Genomic DNA, 19,331 nt, shown 5'->3' on the forward strand with positions numbered 1-19,331 from the left:
TGCGTTTACGACTGTTTTCGGCTCCCGTAGGAAAAGGGTCATACGGTGCATACCCGACACGAATCGTACTTGCTGGGTCGTAAAAAACAGCCGCGAACTGTAGTGATGTCGTGTACAGCGGGTTCCGAGTGAGACTCGTACGGAGATTTGAGTCGTACGGAGTCCTGTACGACTCGTACGGAGTTCGGCTCCTGGTACGGATCGTACTTCGTCGTACGTACGGGACGTTTACGGGTACGCTTCGTACGGGGAAAAAACGCTCCGTACGACGATTCGGAGCGCATTTTACCGGATCGGAATCGACCCCATTGTGTCCGATTACATCACAATAAATGTTGTAAAGCGCTCTGATACCTTCGGGTCTGGCCAGTGCTATATAAAACTCTTAAATAAATAAGTTAATAAAAGCAAATTTTCTCTAACTACTATATCAACATGCCTTTCGTACGTTAACGTTAAGACACGTTTCTACATTGAATGTGGTAAACTTTTGTTAAAATGTAACCTTCCTCAGTCTGTGCCTTAGATGTTGATGTTGGAGGTTTGTTTGGGATTCCCTTTACCTTTTAGTTCACAGCCACAGCAACTGTTGGCCCCCATTGTTCTCCTTACTTTCCCTGCACTGGACCTCGAAGCCGTCCACTGGCTTTCTGTCCCTGCTGCCCTGCACCGAACAACTATCATACAATCATAACTCTCTCTGAAGAATGGCGGTGCTTGTGATTGTGAATGAACTGTTGTGGGACTTAGCAAATGATCCACAGTGGGAGGGGTAAACTAGCAATATTTTCTAGCTTTGTTTAACTCTTGAAAAGCTGAACTGCATACTGCTAACCCATTTGTTGGTTTAAATAATATAGAGATACTATCATGTAACACACTCCTAATTCTGGTTTTTATTTGACAGAACACAGCAACACAAGGAAATCCTTCTCATTTTTCCCAGTTGGTTACACCCAGTGGCTGAAAAGCTCAATGCAGCAAAACCTTTGTCTTTGTGCATTTGTGTAGGTGTTAAAAATTCGAGAACACAAAGCACCTCAGGAAGAAGTGCTTTAATGTGTGTCTTTTAACTCACTGGTGACTCACGTGTATGGGAATCAAATGTGTTTATGTATTTTATACGCAGCTGGCAAGTTAATTTCCCCGTACCCAAAAGAAACAAGCATTGGCATAGGTCTCACCTTTGGGACCTTATAAGTGTTTAGCCAGACCCCTCTTCCCGTCCCCTGTGTCTGATTGTGGAGTGTGCACACAGTTGTGTTAATGTGTCTGGGCGCTGGGGGTTGTGGGTAAAGCTGAGATTTCACAGCTGCCGCCGCTTCACAAAGAGCCCTTTAGCTGGTGAGAAGCGCACCTTCAAGTACTCCTGGCGTGGTGGGGAGAGTGGAGTGACAGTGCAGGTTCTAACAAAGGCAACAGGGCGACTCACTCAGAACCCCCAAAGAGAGATTTCACACAGAGAGGACGCATACAGTGGGAGTAGGAGCAGGCGCGCAATGCCCATTTGGCTCAAAGGGAGGGGAGCCCAGGACGGTAGACCATGCCTCCATGTTCTTACATCCGGTTGCTCTAAACTATGAACACGTCTGCATACAAATGTTTAATTGTGAGACACACAACCCAAAATAGGTGCAGTTTCTAATAGCAATCCCACGGAAAACAGCATGCGCGTGATTCTGCAAAAAGAACTACCAGCGAACATTTATGTGCTAAGCTAAAGTTGTATACACTTGTTATGCACAGACACATTTGCAGAAATACCTTGCAATTTGACATATCTTCATGCTATGTAGCACTATGAAGTAATACTACGCTAATGCCATATAGGTGGACATACAGGTGCTCCTACTGGCTTGCCAACCATCAGCAATCGTAGAGTACTAAGGCCAACCCCATAAACACTAATTGCTTCAAGACACATAAACGTACATATTGCCTTGGCAACTTTTAGATATGCCGTCTATGGATAAATGAGTCATGAACTCTGATTATGAAGCTTAAGTTGCAAATCATCACCTGCGGCTGAATTTTCTTGCAAAAAACCCTTTTGTGGGAGATCATGCCCCCACTTTTAAGCAACATCTCATTGTTTGCCCACCGCCTCATTCTAGAATTTTTAAATTGTACTTTTCAACGCCCTCCCACAGGACCTTCGTTCCTCGGACACCTTCTCACACTCCCCTTTGCTTGCAGCTGCCAGCCTCCCCCCTTTGTTTTTTTTAACTCTTTTCATCTGAGGGTATTATCTCTGCAGGGATTGCCATTACGTGCTGATTCTATAATATTTCAGACAGTGACGTTGCTCCCTAAACCCCAAGCACACTGATGTTACTGGAGGCTGTGACGACACTGGCAGCCATGATGTCACTATAGCTTGTGATACCACTTCCATGTTACCAAGGACGGAAGCCATTGTGCAATACAGTGATTTCATGGTCACCCGAGGTGGTGGTGCCACTGGTGAGGATGATGTCACTACAAAATGGTGCATCTGAGGAAACAGCTGTGCCATTGCCGTCAGTGATAGCACTCTACAGACAATAACATTACTGGAGCGATGACATCACCGAAGAGAGTTATGCTTCTACAGGAAGTGATGCCACTACAGGAAGGATCATCGTTACGTACAAAGAAGTCACTGAAGACGTAATGTGACTACTGATGTAAGGCGTCCATATAAACGCTCATGATACTGCAGGTAACGATGACACCGAAAGTGAAGTCACTATTGAATTTAATGTACATACACTTATATCTCTGTTCATACTGAAGGTACTGCCAAGACTGTAGGTAATAAAGTCACGACATACCCTTATGTTACCACAGATACAAAGAAAATGTAGAGTGATGTCACTTAAGGCAGTGATGTCACCACAGGACAAGATGTCATATGAACGCTGTCAGAGACGACATTGATGCTGCCACAGACACTGCAGACATCCGTGTCTCTGAAGACAATGACGTCACTGTAGGCTGTGTTGCTTCCTACATACGCTTATGCCACCACAGCCTCGCGGACACCGCATGACGTTGGACCAAGCACCAACCAGTTCAACTTCCAGCCCGCTGCCCGGATACCTGTATGCTGCCCCGCTTACTGCTCCTCCCTCTGCAGCTCACATTCCCACAATCACTGCATGTATGCGGTAATGCTCTCAGCGCGGGAAGAGTTTTCCACTGGGGGCACGCACACGAGCCTGGATGCACACCACTCAGAGGAAGCATTAGCAAATTGGATGAGAGTGCTAAAACCTTATAAATGCAATTAAGGGCTTGCTCTGAAAAGGCTGACACTCTGCGCTAAACAGTCTCTCCTGCGTTTTAAAGTAGAGGCGGGCCAAATGTCTTGACTGTAGGTGTTACAGTGCACTTCAGTTAACAAGGAGGGGGCCTGCGCGATTCACTTGCGGGAGCCAGCGGCTGGCGCCGCGATAATTGATAACATATGGTGCCAGCCACTTACTCCCGCAAGTGAATGGCCACACCTGCACGCGTTGCCATTGAAGGCAATGGAACGAGTGCACGTTTTTGGCTGAAAAGCCGCACCGCTAGCTAAAGGTCTTTTCGCCTAGCAGCGCACGCGCGTTGCGTAGGCGAGACCTAATGAATGTGTCATTGTGATGGCGCTCATGTACAGTGCCCCAATCCCTTTGGGTTGAGTTCCAACTGTATAAAGTCTGCAAAAACTAAAGGGTTTCCCAGCTCCATGTATCATTAGCTAGGACAGTCCTATTTTTATTCTTGAGAATTCTGGGACTTATAGTCCTGGTTTTATAAGGGGTTCAATACGACTACAAGTCCCAGAATTCTAAGAAAAACCTGGACTGACCAAACTATTCATGCCTGGACCTGGAGTGCTTGGCAGCTTTGTTTATATACACAAAAGTATCGGGATCAAAGTAAATGAATGGTTTTGGCGGCCATCTTAGGTGGGGCCACATTCCCCGAGCGGTCTAGTCGCCCTATATAAATAGTCCCTTATGGCTCCGCGCAGCGGACGCGAGCAGCGGACGCGCCGGACTAGCGCCGGAGTTTCGCCAGAGTTAAGCCCATCTGGGCCCGACCGGGCCCAGACGGGCCCAGGGCCAGTAGCTATGCCCGAGGCGAGTCCCCAGCAGTCCATCACGATCAGGTATACGAAGGACGAGCTCCTATCCTACCGAATACCGAAATACGACAAATGCTGCTATGTTGCCAAAGACGGAAAGCGCTTTAGGGGATGTAGAGTTTGCCAATTGGATGTAGAAGAAGCCATCCCCACTACCTTGTGTCGGCTTGCCCTGCTCAACTGCAGATCACTCCCCTGCCACGCTACAGAGATCAACTCCCTACTACTGGACCACAAGGTTGATGCCTTGTTTCTCACTGAGACTTGGCTATCTGACACCTCGGGTCCGGATGTGGTGATAGCGCTGGCGCCGGGGTATCTGATCTACCATCTTGACAGAGGCACAGGGAGAGGGGGGGGTCTGGCTATTTTATACAGGGAGTCACTGAGTTGTAAGGCACGTGAGGCAGGGGTCAAGGACTGTGAGAGCTGCCAATTCTCACTTCAATTTTCCCCTACCTACACGTTGACAGGCCTCCTTGTCTACCGGCCCCCTGGAAACATGGGTGATTTTACATCGTCGCTAATGGAAACTACTACTCTGTTGGCTGCGGCCGCATCTAATTTTATCTTGCTAGGAGATCTCAATTGCCATTTCGATGAAGAAATTGACCCTAGGGCTACTAATTTGTTGAGTGAGCTGAGCGCCCTGCAGTTGAAACTGATAAATACTGGGGCCACCCATGTCAAAGGTCATCTTCTTGACCCCATCTTTTCGAATATGACGGGTATATCCGCTATGCCTCCCCTCGCTCTTCCTTGGTCCGACCACTCACTGATCATGGCTAATTGGGAGGTTAAGTGTGATGACACGCTCCCACTCAGGGAATTTAGAATTGATAGGGCATGGTCAAGGCTCCCGGTAGAAACTTGGAATGCCCGTCTGGAGGACACTCAGCCTGAGAAGGGCTGTGATCCGGTGACTGCAGATGCTATAGTGAGGAACTGGCTGACCAATACACTGGACCATGTGCTTCCCCTCAAGAAGATGCTTATTAGGGACAAGAGAATGGGGTCTGCCCCTTGGTATACCCCAGAGCTCAGAACCCTGAGACAGAACTGCAAACGCGCGGAGAGATTATGGAGAAGGTGCCCGGAGATAGATAGCCGGGAAAAATATCGCATGGAACTTAGAACATACAAACGTGCTATACGTACTGCTAAGGCCTCCTTCTATGGGGAGAGAGTAAATCACGCTGCGTCCTCATCCAGGGAAGCCTTCCTAGTGATGAAGGAGCTTCTTAAACCACCTGAGCCTACTCCTGTCTATGATAGACCACAGGAAAAATGTCTGGAATTAGCCACCTACTTCAAAAACAAAATTGACATTATTATTAGTTCTCTCCCCTCGGTCTTGGGAACATCGCCCCCTTCTGAGGACTTCAGCATGTCGGAGAATCAACTGACGGCATTTGGCCCTGTATCTACAGGTGAAGTACTGAAGGTCCTCGGGAGCATGAAAAGCGGCTCACCTCGGGACCCAGTCCCGATGCGGTACCTTAAGCAGGCCGCCCTGGCGATAGGAGAGCCCTTGACCGATCTGATCAATCTCTCGTTCACTCAGGGGACAGTGCCACCTGACTGGAAAAGTGCGGTCGTCAAAGCGCTTCTGAAGAAGCCGGGCTTGGACCCGCAGAACTTGGCCAATTTCAGGCCCATCTCCTTATTACCAGGAGTTAGTAAGATGGCCGAGAGGCTGGCGAACCAGCGGTTATCAAACTTTCTTGAGGAGAATGGCCGGTTGAGGGACTCCCAGACGGGATTTCGACCAGGCCATGGAACGGACACGGCTCTGCTAGCAGTGGTAGAGGAGGCCAGAAGCACTTTGGATGCAGGGGGATCAGTGGCAGTGATCCTCCTGGACCTAAGTGCGGCCTTCGATACCGTCAACCATGGGGTCCTGATACAACGTCTAGCTGAGTCGGGTGTCACAGGAGTGGCCCTGGAATGGTTGGCCTCCTTTTTGGAGGGGCGTACCTTCGAGGTTTGGGAAGGAAATGCTAAATCCCCTCCCCTCCCACTCCACTGCGGGGTGCCACAGGGCTCATCCCTTAGCCCCACGTTATTTAACGTGTATATGGCACCCCTGGAGGGTGTGGTGTCTCCGTTTGGCTTTAAGACCATAAGCTATGCGGATGACACCCAGCTAGTGGTGAGTCTTACACAGCTGGAGAAACAGCCTGAGACACTCCATGCATGCTTGAAAGATGTGTTTGATTGGATGTCCAGGTCATCGCTCAAACTGAACGGATCAAAAACTGAGCTGATGATCTTGGGCCAGTCAAGTTTTGCCCTCTCGCCAAGCAGCTGGCCCAACTGCATGGGCACCCCGCCCGACCCAAAAAAGGAGATTAAGAGCCTGGGGGTCTGGCTGGAGCCGGACTTGTCCTTTAGGACACACGCCAAGAAGATCGCGGGCGTTTGTTATGGAATGCTCCGGTCGGCCCGTAAGGTTCTCCCCCTGTTACCAGAACTCTCCCGGAAGCTGTTAGTCCAAGGCTTAATTATCTCACGCCTGGACTACAGTAACGCGCTCTTTCTTGGAGCGCCAGAGTCAACGTTTAAGATCCTGCAACAAGTGCAGAACGCAGCAGCAAGGCTGCTGCAGAATGTTCCGGCCAGGCAGTCTGCCAGGCCTGCTTTAAAAGCACTCCATTGGCTCCCTGTCAAAGAGAGAGTTACCTTCAAGGCCCTGTGCATCGCCCACAAGAGCATACAGGGGAAAGGACCAGCTATTCTGAAGGACATGATTCGCCCCTATAAGCCCACAAGAGCCTTACGCTCTGACAATAAACATTTCCTTCAGACTAAGAGAATCAGGAGAGCCCGCTCAGGGGGCAGGAGTTTTTCTATCCATACAGCGCTCGTCTGGAACTCCCTCCCATTCTCGCTGCGGTCCGAACCAAACCTTCTCAGATTCCGGAAACATCTGAAAACGTATCTTTTCCCAGAATAACTGTAGCTCCTCTGTTTCCTATTAGTAAGCCTGCTCTTGGTTTCTTTAAGCGCTGGGATGCCCTAGGGTAACCGTGCGCGGTACAAAATTCAATAATAATAATAATAATAATAATAAATGATAATTATAAATTATCATATAAACTCGTTTGACCTAAAATGTAGCTTTTTTCCATTTACTGGAGCTCTAAATATCCTACTTATAGTTAATCAAAGGGTAGTACAATCATGTCTTTTTTCAAAAAATCGCTATTTCTGCCCAATTTATGGTGTGTGCTGCAATAAAAGGAAATTTTGATAAATTTAAGCAAACAACCGTCATCTCTGGACATTAGAAAAACGCCAAATATCAAGTTTGATGCGATTATAGTGTTCTTGGACTGCTAATATTTGCTTCAAGCAACCGAATTTGTAATGATTTTAAACAGAAATCAAACACCTTCCTAAAATGAAGTGATATAATTGTCCCATTGTACATGGGACCTGCAGGATTCACCCTAATCTCTGCATCAGGTGCTTCAACCTAATGAGCTTTTTTTGAAAAGCATCTTCAGCACCCTTAACTTTTTCACTTGATTTGGAATGAGGAGTCCTGCTTGGTATTGATTAACCTTACTGCTATTAGTAGCAAAAATATTGTATTCCAATAGTATACATGCCAAAAGACCAGCGGGATTCTCCTGATTTTGTTTTTAAGTCCAAATAATTTTATGTTCGCTGCCTTTCACCTAATTGTGCCTCTGCATCAATGGAGCTCAATGGGAGACATAAATCCCTCAGATATTTTTTCCTGTCTCTAAATGCTGACATATTTTCTATAGCAGACACATAGTCCTAGGCATGACAACTTCAGCTAGTCCAGACATTTTAGCTAACAAAAGTTAAACCAAAATTGAGGACATATTCGTGGAATAATCCTTCTCCAATCATCAGGAGCCAATTCAGTGCACACAAAGTGGCGACGTTTGTAAAGTAATCAAATATGTTTTTTAATGCATCCCCAAGTCATCAGGAACAACCTCACCCGTTGAAGTCTTCAGATAATCATTTTCAGCTTATCCTCAATTCATCTGGGATAATCTCACCCTATGTGTTCTTTGGACAATCATTTTTAACTCATCCCTGAGTCATCACAAACAATCTCATCTTGGAAAGTAATCGGACAATAATTTTCAAACCATCCTCAAATCATCAGCCACAGCTTTCTAAACCCTGGGGACGACTTTAACGCTTGATGATCTCTGATTGTGTGAAAATGGTCTCCACAGTAGTTGGATGATCATTCAATGACTCTGGGATGGCTTTTAAAGTCACCCTGTTTGACATGGGATTACAGTGATTGTGTGAATGTGTTGTTCCCAGTGCCGGCACAAAGCGAATAGTGATAGATGAGCTGCTTGAAGGAAGGAGTCATCCATTTTTCACTGAGTTGTCTAAGTCGGCCTCTCATTTAAAGAGTAGCTGGAATCCCCCTAAAGGCAGGTGCAGAACGTTATACCACCCCTCTGCCTTAACACCTGGAGGGACTCTGGGACCCCCTATCCCCCTCCCAAGGAGCACCCTCAGGAGTCAAACATCTCTATTTGGTGCACAATCATGGCACCTCTGGGCCTCTTTGCTTTATGTTCATGTGTCTAACATGGGTGGGTGAGAAAGATGCCCTCAGTTTCGCTAGGCCACACCCCATGCAAATGAGAGCATGTCGCACTGAGATGACGCCAGCAAAATGAGATCCAAATGACGGGCCATGCAAGCATCTGCTTCCCCCTTTGTGATACCAGGGGGCCTTGGGATGAAAAAGGCACTTGTTTATCGCATTCCAGGGGACTTTGTATAACACTGCCCCAAGTTGTCCTTTTAAGAACCATAACAGTGTGTGATGCTATTTTATTTTTTTTATTTAAGAAGTTTTCTATAGCGCTGTCAAGACCCAAAAGTAACAGAGCGCTTTACAGTAGGAGAATAGCATATAATCAACAGAAGCATGACATATGAAAGGTTTTAACAATCAACGAGTGTCAGAGTAAGAGCTACGTAATTGTAATACAGAACTTCTTTGGTTTGAAGATTCTTTGCGGTCGCATAGCTCTGTGGTTGCTGTCTGTTCCGTGTTATCCACAACCAAGGGAGCGGTTGAGGAACAGGGATTTGAGTTGACTTTTGAATTCCACAAAGGACGATATGGTTCTGATGTGCGGGGGGATGGAGTTCCAAATTTTGGGGGCGTTTCCCGTGATTGAGCAGTCCGCTGTTCTTTTCTTTCTAGTTTTAGGTGGGATTAGTAGGAGGGAGTTAGAGCTTCTCAGATTCCTGGATTGGCCTGCTTTTTTGAGTTTTTTTGCCAGGTATTCGGGTTTGCTGGTATGGAGGGCTTTGTGGGTTAGGCAGGCCGTTCTGAAATTACTTCGCATTTCTACTGGGAGCCATTTGAGTTCTTTGAGTGCAGGGGAGATATGATCAGATTTTTTGATGCCGGTGATCATTCTGGCTGCCGCATGTACTGTCCCTGGGGTCATCATGGGCTTTAGCCATCACTGTATACCTGTCCTCTTTATTTTATTCTATACGTTCTTTCCCTCCTCACATTATAAAATGATTGGAAACATTTTTCGACTTTTTTCAGTTCTTTGAAACGCCGACCTACAAACTAAGGTCACAACAGATTTCAGCTCTTTTTATGACTTCTCTCCTAAGGCAGGACAAAGGAAAATTAAAGCAAAGCAAGATTAAGTCATAAGTCAAAAGACAGTTTAGACGTGTATCCGTTCCTCCTTGTCTTACTGCACCCTGAAGCCATATGCAGCGGTAGTCGATGCTTTGAAGACATTTCTGGTTTGTGAATCCTCAAAGTGATCTGCTTTGTAAATTGTAAAACGGCTTTGTTTGAAACTCTACACCCGCAGGGAGTAAAGCAAAAAGAGGGGATACAAATTGGTATGGAACGGTCCAAAGGCGCTGCTGTTACTTTCTGTTCTCGTTCACTGTCTTAGAGGCATTTGGAGGAAGAAAAGCAAGGTCAAACAGCACAATCAAATTTCCAAGTTCATAAGGACAGCAACAGCATTGCCGACTGCCCCCTAGTAGCCCAACAACAGCCACTATGACGCATAAATTTATATATTTATTTATCTGTGTATGCATTAACTTGTTCACTGATTTATTTGAGTGTTTTCTAAAGCACGCCTGGTCACCAGCCAGAATTTCGGAGTATTGGAGCATATAATATTTGAGAACAAATATTACAATATGCCAGGTCGTATGAGTACTGCCAGGCATGGTGGCACTGTTTCTGAGACTCTTAAATTATTCAATCACTTAATTAGTTAGTGTCTTGTAGAGCACAGCTACTCACCCGTAAGGGACTCAAGGCACTGGGAGGTTTGGGTGGGGGGTGGAAGAGCTGGAGGTCCATCTAGGCACTGTGGTTCAGCCAAAGAGCCAAGTCTTGAGGGCCTTCCTGTAGAGCGGTCCCCTGTTGATTTAGGCAAAATCTATCTAAAAAGGTCATATTTTCGGAGGTTTTCTAACTCAGAAGGTGTTAAGTTCAAGGCGTTCTACAGTTTTGGACCCATCACAGCTCAGATTGCTCTCCATGCCTCCGATGTTTGAAGGGGTAAAGAGGACTCAGTTTTGAAGATGTTGACCATAAATTCTGAGTGAATATTTAATATGAGGCCAGTTTTTGAAACAATGCTGCTCCTTTGTTTCATTAGGACCTATTGTTGTTCATTGTGTCTTAAATGTTATCCTAGCGTCCACTAGGAGCTAGCAGAACCTTTTCACTACCACTTTAGCAAGGTTACGTCTCTGTAAGTTTAGGAATATATTCACACCATGGTTTTGTAGTCTGTTTCTCAGGATCTTTGAAAAGGCTTTTTAAATAACAATGCAGTTGTCTATCCATTCCAAAACCAGACATCTTGTCTTCGGTGATCGATTAAGTGAAAGCCTTGCAGTAGATAGCCTATTTTGTGGAGTAAAGAGAGCCAGATGTTGATAACCTTCAACCTGGCCTTGATTTTGAGGGTAGAGGGAGAGGTTAGAGTGTAAGGTTATCTCCAAGTGTCTTGCTTTTTGAATGGTAAAGGAAGCAAGCCCTGGTCTGCTTAAAAAACGAAATGGCTGAGTTGCAGTAACATAAAGTCAGATTTTCCATTCAATCAATATTTAGGCAAGGGAAACTTTCAGTGATGTTTGAGTCTATGTACTTGATGATGTTGTAGTGAACCTCTTGGTTGTTTTTCATGCAGGTGTTCCTATGTGGACTGTCAGCATATATTTGAGAGTTAATTAGACAAATAGATACCCCTGATTCCTGTTAGGAACACTGACATTACTTTTTTGTTGAAATAAAGTTTGGAGGAACCAAACGGAGGTCCTCAGTTGCTCAAAAGGTCTCAACAGATCTTGAAGCTTGCCAAGTATCCTGACCTAAAGTGCACAAGCCAGTGAACATACATTCATGTAAATAGAATACACCTTTTTACAGAAGAGTTTTACAATTGCTTCTTCTGTCATCTCTCCTACAGTTATCCAGAAGAGTGGATATTGTGGAGGGCTAAGCACATTACCATTGTGTGTGCAGGCTGGACACTCACTCAAAAGTGGCAACCCTCGACTGGCTGCCTGTTGCTCGTGCTCTAGCTGAACCAGTAAGTCAGTGCCCACCCCCTATATGTTTTGAATTTGGCACCTCCTTTAGCTTTGTGCTGTGCGTGACTCCTTTTGTCGCCTGTGTGAAGTGGCCACCACTGATCATTGTCCTGAAATCTACTTTGTCAGAAGTTAATGGACAGTCTAAAAGCAAGCCATTGCTAAGTCTGACTGATGATATATCCAAGCAATGAATTAATGTCAGTTTCCCATAACCTGTTTGAATTGGTAAGTATTAAGTGAAAGGCTTTTTACTGAAATGCAACATGTTTTACTGGTTTTTGGGATGAACAGGTCTGTCGGAACAAACAATTCCAAGGTAGGGGCCTGATTCACCAACAGTGGTATAGGAATAGGTGTTGCTTATTCTTATTGTACGTATTTGTGAACTTCACTGGACGTACTCATAACTTATTTCTGCAATCCAAGAGTAAGCCCTGAGTAAATCACAGCAAGACCATTTTTGAATTTAGCTATTTGTGATTTAGTAAGAGGCCCTTTCCTATGAACCATAAAGGTTTTAAATCACCCCGGTATTTTGGTAAATTGACCCTTTTTTGCCGTATATAACTGTGAGCTTTATTCCTCTCTACTCATGGGTAAAAGCAAAGGATGTATGCATTCTGGCACATCCAGTATTTCCGTCATATTGCAGATGCTCTAGATAGTGACCACAGGCGCACTTACATCTGAAGTAAGCATGGGCGTAAAATCCGTTCCGCTCGCGGATTTTGCGGATTTTCGGTAAATTCGCAATCCGCGAACTCTCGCGAACTTGCCGAAAATTCGTAAAATCCGTGCGAAGCGGATTTTTTGCTTGGTCGCACTTGCCAACTAGAATACTATACAATTTCGCTGGAGTAAACACTTGCGAACACGTAGATGCGGCGGGCAGCGACAATCTCGCAATTGCGAGATTGCAAAATTTGCAATTTCGCACAAGAAATCCACCAGCAGGCAGCATAAACCTTGAAAATTATGATTTTTATCAGGATAACTCCTCAGGTTGACATTTGCCTGCACTTTTTCTTTGCAAGGAGTCCATTTTGGGGGGGTGGGGGTGGGAGGAAGGAAGTGCCCCACAGTCTCCAACTTCCTGTTCCTGTCCACCAGGTTCCTCCCAGTGCTTTCTTCATGTGCTGGTCACTTTGATTTGGATCTTGACCTGGAAGGATTACTTTTTGTGGATGCTACTGGATATTTGGATTTTTGCAAAACTGAAAGCACTCAGCAGGTGCAAAAGTTCAATCTTATCATTAGTAACCATTCCCTGTAGTGCTTCCTGAGGGGCCCCTTCAGAGTTCATTTGCCTACTTGCAACTATTCTATGACCCTGCTCTGACCCTCACAGCAGGCTCAGAGAATAGCTACAAGTATACAACAAAGGTCCTGTTAAAAAAATTACACTGCAACAGAAAGCAATTACAGACAAAACTGAAAGCACTCAGCAGGTGCAAAAGTTCAATCTTATCATTAGTAACCATTCCCTGTAGTGCTTCCTGAGGGGTCCCTTCAGAGTTCAGTTGCCTACTTGCAACTATAGGCCACAAAGGTCCTGTGAAAAAAAAATTGCACTGCAACAGAAAGCGAATTACAGATAAGGAAGCAGGTGCCAGCCAGACTGGAAGTTTAAATTCAGTGACACATTAATCAACCCCAAATTAATTCATGTCAGTTGAAGCAGGGCAGGTGTGCTTGCTTTTTTTCACCCCCATAATCTACAGTGATAAACCAACCAGAGGGTGGCAGTGATGTACCAGAGGGTGGCATGGGTGTACCAGAGGGTGGCAGTGGTGAAACAGAGGGTGCTGTGAACCTGTGATGATGAACCAGATATAGAAACAACATAGTCGCGGCCGTTGCGAGCCGACAAGTAAGTTTGCAATTGCGAACTGGCACAGAACCCTCGCGAACTGGCAGAAATCCTTGCGAACACAAAAAAAAAAGAAAATTCGCGAGAGTTCGCGGATTTTTCGGATTGCGAATCCGTAAATACGCAATTTCGCGGATTGCCAATTCGCAAAATCCGCCCATGCTTAATCTGAAGCACTGTCGTAGGAGTTGCATTTAAATATAAGGTAAATGTGAATCGATGGGGCAAACCCTAGACCTGCACTGGTACACTAATTCTGGAACAGAAACGGCTAGAGAATCAACATAACTTATCGGCCAAGTTGTATTTAAGAATGTGCATTATAGATGTCTTTCCATAGATTAATGGACAGACAGACAAATGGATGGGCAGATGGATTTAAGGTGGATTTCGGTGATATGGAGGCTCCCACAGACAATTATATTACCTACTGGCGGTCGCCAGTTGGAAGTTATAGTTAGAACCTAGTTTCCATAGGAAAAGCATTTTTTGATTTGCTAATAACTTTGGCGTCGTTTGACGAATCTTTCTGAAATTCTCCAAACAAAAGTCTATCCAGGTCAACTCCTATCCTGAAAGTTTGAGGGTGATTCGTCAAGCGGGGGCTGAGAAAAAAGGGGGGTCCCAAAACTCATTTTCTGCACGTTAATTTCCATTGGAAATTTTGCATCAAGCTGCAACGGAATTACAGAAAGGTAGACCTTTTTTTTAAATGGTGTAAATCCGTTCAGTAGTTTTTAAGAATTTCAAAAAATCAATTTCCCATAGGAAACTTTGTGCAAGGCTACAGCCGAAACTACTGAATGGAATTACTCTAAATTTTGCAGAAAGGTAGAGATTGGGTCAGAAAGCGCCCTTTTTAAAAATGGTGTAAATCTGTTCAGTAGTTGCTGTGAAATTAGAAAAATATAAGTGTTGATATCTGGGCGTAGCCTTAGTCGCGTGCACGAGCTTCACTGTGAGGCTGCCAGCATTCCAAACCAGAAAGTGTTCACAGCCTTATTGTGGCTTGGTAGAAGCGAGTCACCAGAAAATTGAGAAACAAAGGTATGACACAAGAGAAGGGGGCAGGGTAGAAACACCCTGACCCCCTGGGGCCCAAAAAAATATTTAAAAAACAATAAAAATCAGCGCAATTGGCGCAGGGGTCACGGGTTCCTGTGTTTTATTTTAATGAGGCCCCTGGGTGGACTAGGTCTCCGGGGTATTTGTTAAAAAAATAATAGCGGGGGCTCGCTGGGGACCCCACAGTCCCGGGGTGTCACTTATGTTGGGAGGGGGGTTCAGTAGGCTGTGAAAATAGGTCGCGAGGGTATTTGTTAAGAAAATATTAGCGGGGGCTCGCTGGGGTCCCCGCAGTCCAGGGGCTTCACTCCTGTTGGGAGGGGGTGCAGTAGGCTGTGGAAATTATATTGGGAAAACAACAATGTGCTGTATTGCGGCCTTTCTTTAATATAATGGGGAATAATGTTTATTTTTTATGCAGTGTTCACTCTAGTTACGGATAGAGTCACTTTGTTACAGGAAATGTACTTATATGTGGGAGGGTGTGTTCTGTATATGTGCACAGAACAAAATTAATGTTTAATTGGCTGAGGTGTTCCAACAACAAGCTTAATGTTCATTGGGTGCGAACCATCGAAAGTAGAAGTGTTTCCTGCCATTCAGTTCTCCTCCGCAGAGTCGCAAGGACATCTAATTCGCTCACATGTTGTAAGGAGGACCTTCCTGAGCTTAATGTTGATTGGTTGGAAAGTATTGAAAGTAGAAGTGTTGCTAAGTATTCCCTTCTCCTTCGCGGAGTAGGAGGGACATCTGATTAGCTGATTAGCTGACGTGTTCTAAGGAAGAGCTTCCAGAGCTTCATGTTGGTTGGTTGCGAACTATTGAAGTAGAAGTGTTGGCAGCCTTTCACTTGCTCTCCGCAGAGTAGGAGGGAACCCTGTTTGGCTGACATGTTCTAAGGAAGAGTTTTCAGAGCTTAATGTTGATTGGTTGCAAACTATTGAAAGTAGAAGTGTTGGCCGCCATTCACTTGTGCTCCGCGGAGTAGGAGGGACATCTGATTGGCTGACGTGTTCCAAGGAGGACTTTCCTAAGCTTAATGTTGATTGGCTGTAAACCATTGAAAGTAGAAGTGTTGTCAGCGATTCCTTCCCTCTCCCCGGAGTATTAGCGATATTTCATTCAGCAGTGTGTTCCAAGCGGGACCTTCCAAAGCTTAATGTTCATTGGCTGTGAAGCATTAAAAGTAGAAGTGTTGGCAGCCGTTCGTTCCTCCTCTGCGGAACAACATGGACATTTTAATGGCTAAAGTGTTCCGAGCACAAGTTTCCTCCGTATTGCGTGGGAACAGTTCACTGTTGTCAGTCATTTTGTGACGCTCTTCCAAAGGAGTACGAGAAAACAAAGTAGTAGGGGGGAGGGTAGGAACACTATTAACTCTGTACAGTGGTCACAAGGTGGTGGACAGGGTTTGTGAAGGTAAAAATGTTTTTTATATATTTTAAGGGCCATTTACATAATTGCAGTGGGGTGTACAAATCACAGCGGAAAAATAACAATGCCTTGCGGTCTTCTTTTTATCAAGTTTGCGGGTGGGATACTTCCCAGGAGCACTATTTACTTATAATGTGGTGTTTACTTTTCTGACGGGGAGGTGTGGTTGCATAGCAAACATTTCAGTCTAGGTTTAAAACAGTTTTTATTTAGCAATTACAAATAAACTTTCTTCGGAAACTGATGCTGTATATATCAAAGGGGTGACAAATAAAAATGGAATTTCATAAAATATCAGTTAAGCATGGCGACACCCTCCTTTTTTCTGCTAAAGTTTGTAAAAGTGTTGCCCCATATTCTTGATAATATAAGAGGGCATCAGTTACTTTTAGATAGAGTAGAAAAGAAGTGCTACAACAAACCCTCCCGCACTACATTATCTGAGGTCAGAAGAACAAGTAAAAAACAGTTAAACACAAATTACTTCATATTAGATAGAAATATATACATTATAATTTTTCAAATTTGTATTCTGTAGAATTCGGGAACGTTCTCTGATAGAGCTTAGAGATCACACACTGTTCCACTAACAAATCACATACTCATTTAAGAATATAGAGGATAGTACTATTATAATATACAGTACAGGTCCTAAACATTCTATAGGGAGAAGGTGAATAGGAACCGCAACTGAGAAAAATAGAAATTACAAAATATCCTTCAGAAATGTAGGGTTTATCAAATATTTAAAGTTACAAAGTATGCATGAAAGCTACCTTTTTTTTAGACTCCAATTTTGTAAAATATGCTCAATGAAAAAATATCTGATCAAGTAAGATATAAAGGTTAGTCAGCTGTATTACAGGGGTCGCTGACAAATCTCCAATTCCTCTTCTGTAACAACAGGATAGTCCATTACAATATAACGAATGACACCATTGTTACTCAAAAAAGAAAAGGAAAATAAAGTTATGAATAGAACAGAAGATCCATAACAAAATATTTTCGAGAGGTAATTATTTTCTGAGCTTCTTTTCTCCGGGACGTCGAAAAGTTTGATGTTCGTGGCAACAGGTCATAAACTCTTCTGAGATCATTATACTGTGAAAATTATAATATACATATTCATAGTATATGATCAAAAGGGGGGAACAGACTAAAAGCCAGAAGCTGGTAATGTTGCTTATATATCTGTACTCTTTGTGCCGACGGGTCATAAACCCCTCTGAGATCACCATGACTGTTCATATTATAACATACATATTAATAGTATATGATCCCTAGGGGAAAACAGACTAACAACTGGAAGGAAGTGCAGTTAATTGTAAATGATTTGGGTTTGTGCCAATGGGTCACCAACACCTCTGAGGTCAAGTACAGTGTCAATATTATAATATACAAAGTCACAGTATATGAGCTCAAAGGAGCCAGAAAAGGAGCAATGTTTGCTGTAATCTGTCTGTTCCTGAAAACAAGCTGCAGACGTTACAGAACAAAAGGCAAAAATATTTAATAACACTGTTTTCTACATATAAATGTTTAAATATTGACAAATAGCTACATATTATAAAGTTCTACTATGCCATAATCAAATGACTTACAACTCCAGAATATGTTTTGTTGACGCAAAACAAGAATACGACGCTAGAAAATGGAACCTGCATCACAAAATGGACATGGAGAAATAACTTGTGGAAACAAAACTAATCGCACAACGGGTGTGGTTTAAATAGTTTTTTGTTATTGAGTAGTCTATGGAAGGAAGATGCGGCTCCGCCCATTTAGATGTCACGTTTTACAGTTTACACATGCTCACGTTTTAACTGTTTAACTTGTGCACGTGTTGGGAAAAGTTACAAACTGTGAAGCTGTAAAGGTTTTGATTTCCATTGTAACACAAATAAGGTCCTTAATATATACATACTTTGGAGAGTAAACTGTGTCATTTGTATTCTCATGATTCAAAACATCGAAATAGAAGACATTAAAAAAAAATATCGTTCACAATAGAAGAAAAAAAAAGTGCTAATATTTGTCATCACTATGCTGTTAAATTAAAAAAATGCCAGCATTTGTAAAGTGGAAATCTACCCCCAGAAAGGTATGCCGGCACTCCTGGGTTTGGGAAGATTAAGCAAGGTGTTCCCCACAGTGAGATAGTGGTGGGCTAAGATGCTGCTGGAGTCGGGAATCGAACGGTGAACGCTGTTGTTCGAAGTCAGGTATTATAGGTCTATATATATAGGTGCTGCGTTGTACTTTTACTTCACTTATATGTTAATTACTGTTAATTAAGTTGAAAACATTGTTAAATTATAAGTAGGGCTCCTTGTTTTCCACTTTTACAGATTTTTACAGCTAAATACAGACAGAAAAGTATTTACTTTCCTTTCTGTATTTATTTTAAAATGTGGATAAAAACGGAAATTGGGTTATTTTTTTAGCGATTCTAAATGCTGTCAATGATGAGTACAAGACCAATAGGTGTGACGTTCTAAAAGTAAAAGGGTTAAAACAATAAAATAATTTTAGTAAGGAGACTTAAAGAGCAATACATATGCTCGTATAATAAAACATGCACATTTTAATATCAAGGTTGTGTATAGTTTATCATCTAAGAGTGTTTATGTGAATGGTAACGGTCAGTCCTTCAGGCATGAGTGCATATTTATCAGACAAATAAATGTGGAAATATACTTATTTCCGATACATTTTTTACAAAACCCAAAATATATATGTGTAAATACAGACACAATTATTTAAAAAAATATGGATAAATACAGACGGAAATGCCCAAAAAAGAAATACCATAAAACCAGGAGCCATAATTACAAGTTATAAAAGACTACTGTTAAGTTAGTTTTCACTACAAAAAGTATACACATGTTTTTAAAATTTACCTAAAAAACATTATAGGTTATAGGACATTGTAGTTAGAAATTAGCATTAAAAAAACCTTTGAAATTCACTGAAAAAACCATAGGTATCAGGCCCGTTATAGTTAAAAATGAGCATTTTAAAAACCTTAGAAATTCATTGATGTCATCAGTGATGTCATTTGAATTGCCATCAGTGATGTCATCAGTGATGTCACTGACCATGCCATGAATGATGTAATATGTGACGTCATGAGCAGTGCATTGTGGGGGCGCGAGTTATAGTAAGCTGAACTAACTATAACTGTAGAATTTCTATGGTTTTGTATGAGTGAAATGTCCAGCTACCTATAACACCCCTGAA

At 43.4% G+C, this 19,331-nt stretch overlaps 1 protein-coding gene across 1 annotated transcript in view; it reads left to right on the top strand.

Moving 5' to 3' along the window:
- Positions 1–19,331, top strand: part of GRM1 (glutamate metabotropic receptor 1) — a 2,398,293-nt gene that overhangs the window by 2,370,198 nt on the left and 8,764 nt on the right. The gene's annotated exons all lie outside the window — the stretch shown is intronic.

Source organism: Lissotriton helveticus, chromosome 6 (assembly GCF_964261635.1).
Source record: "Lissotriton helveticus chromosome 6, aLisHel1.1, whole genome shotgun sequence".
NCBI classification, from domain to species: domain Eukaryota; kingdom Metazoa; phylum Chordata; class Amphibia; order Caudata; family Salamandridae; genus Lissotriton; species Lissotriton helveticus.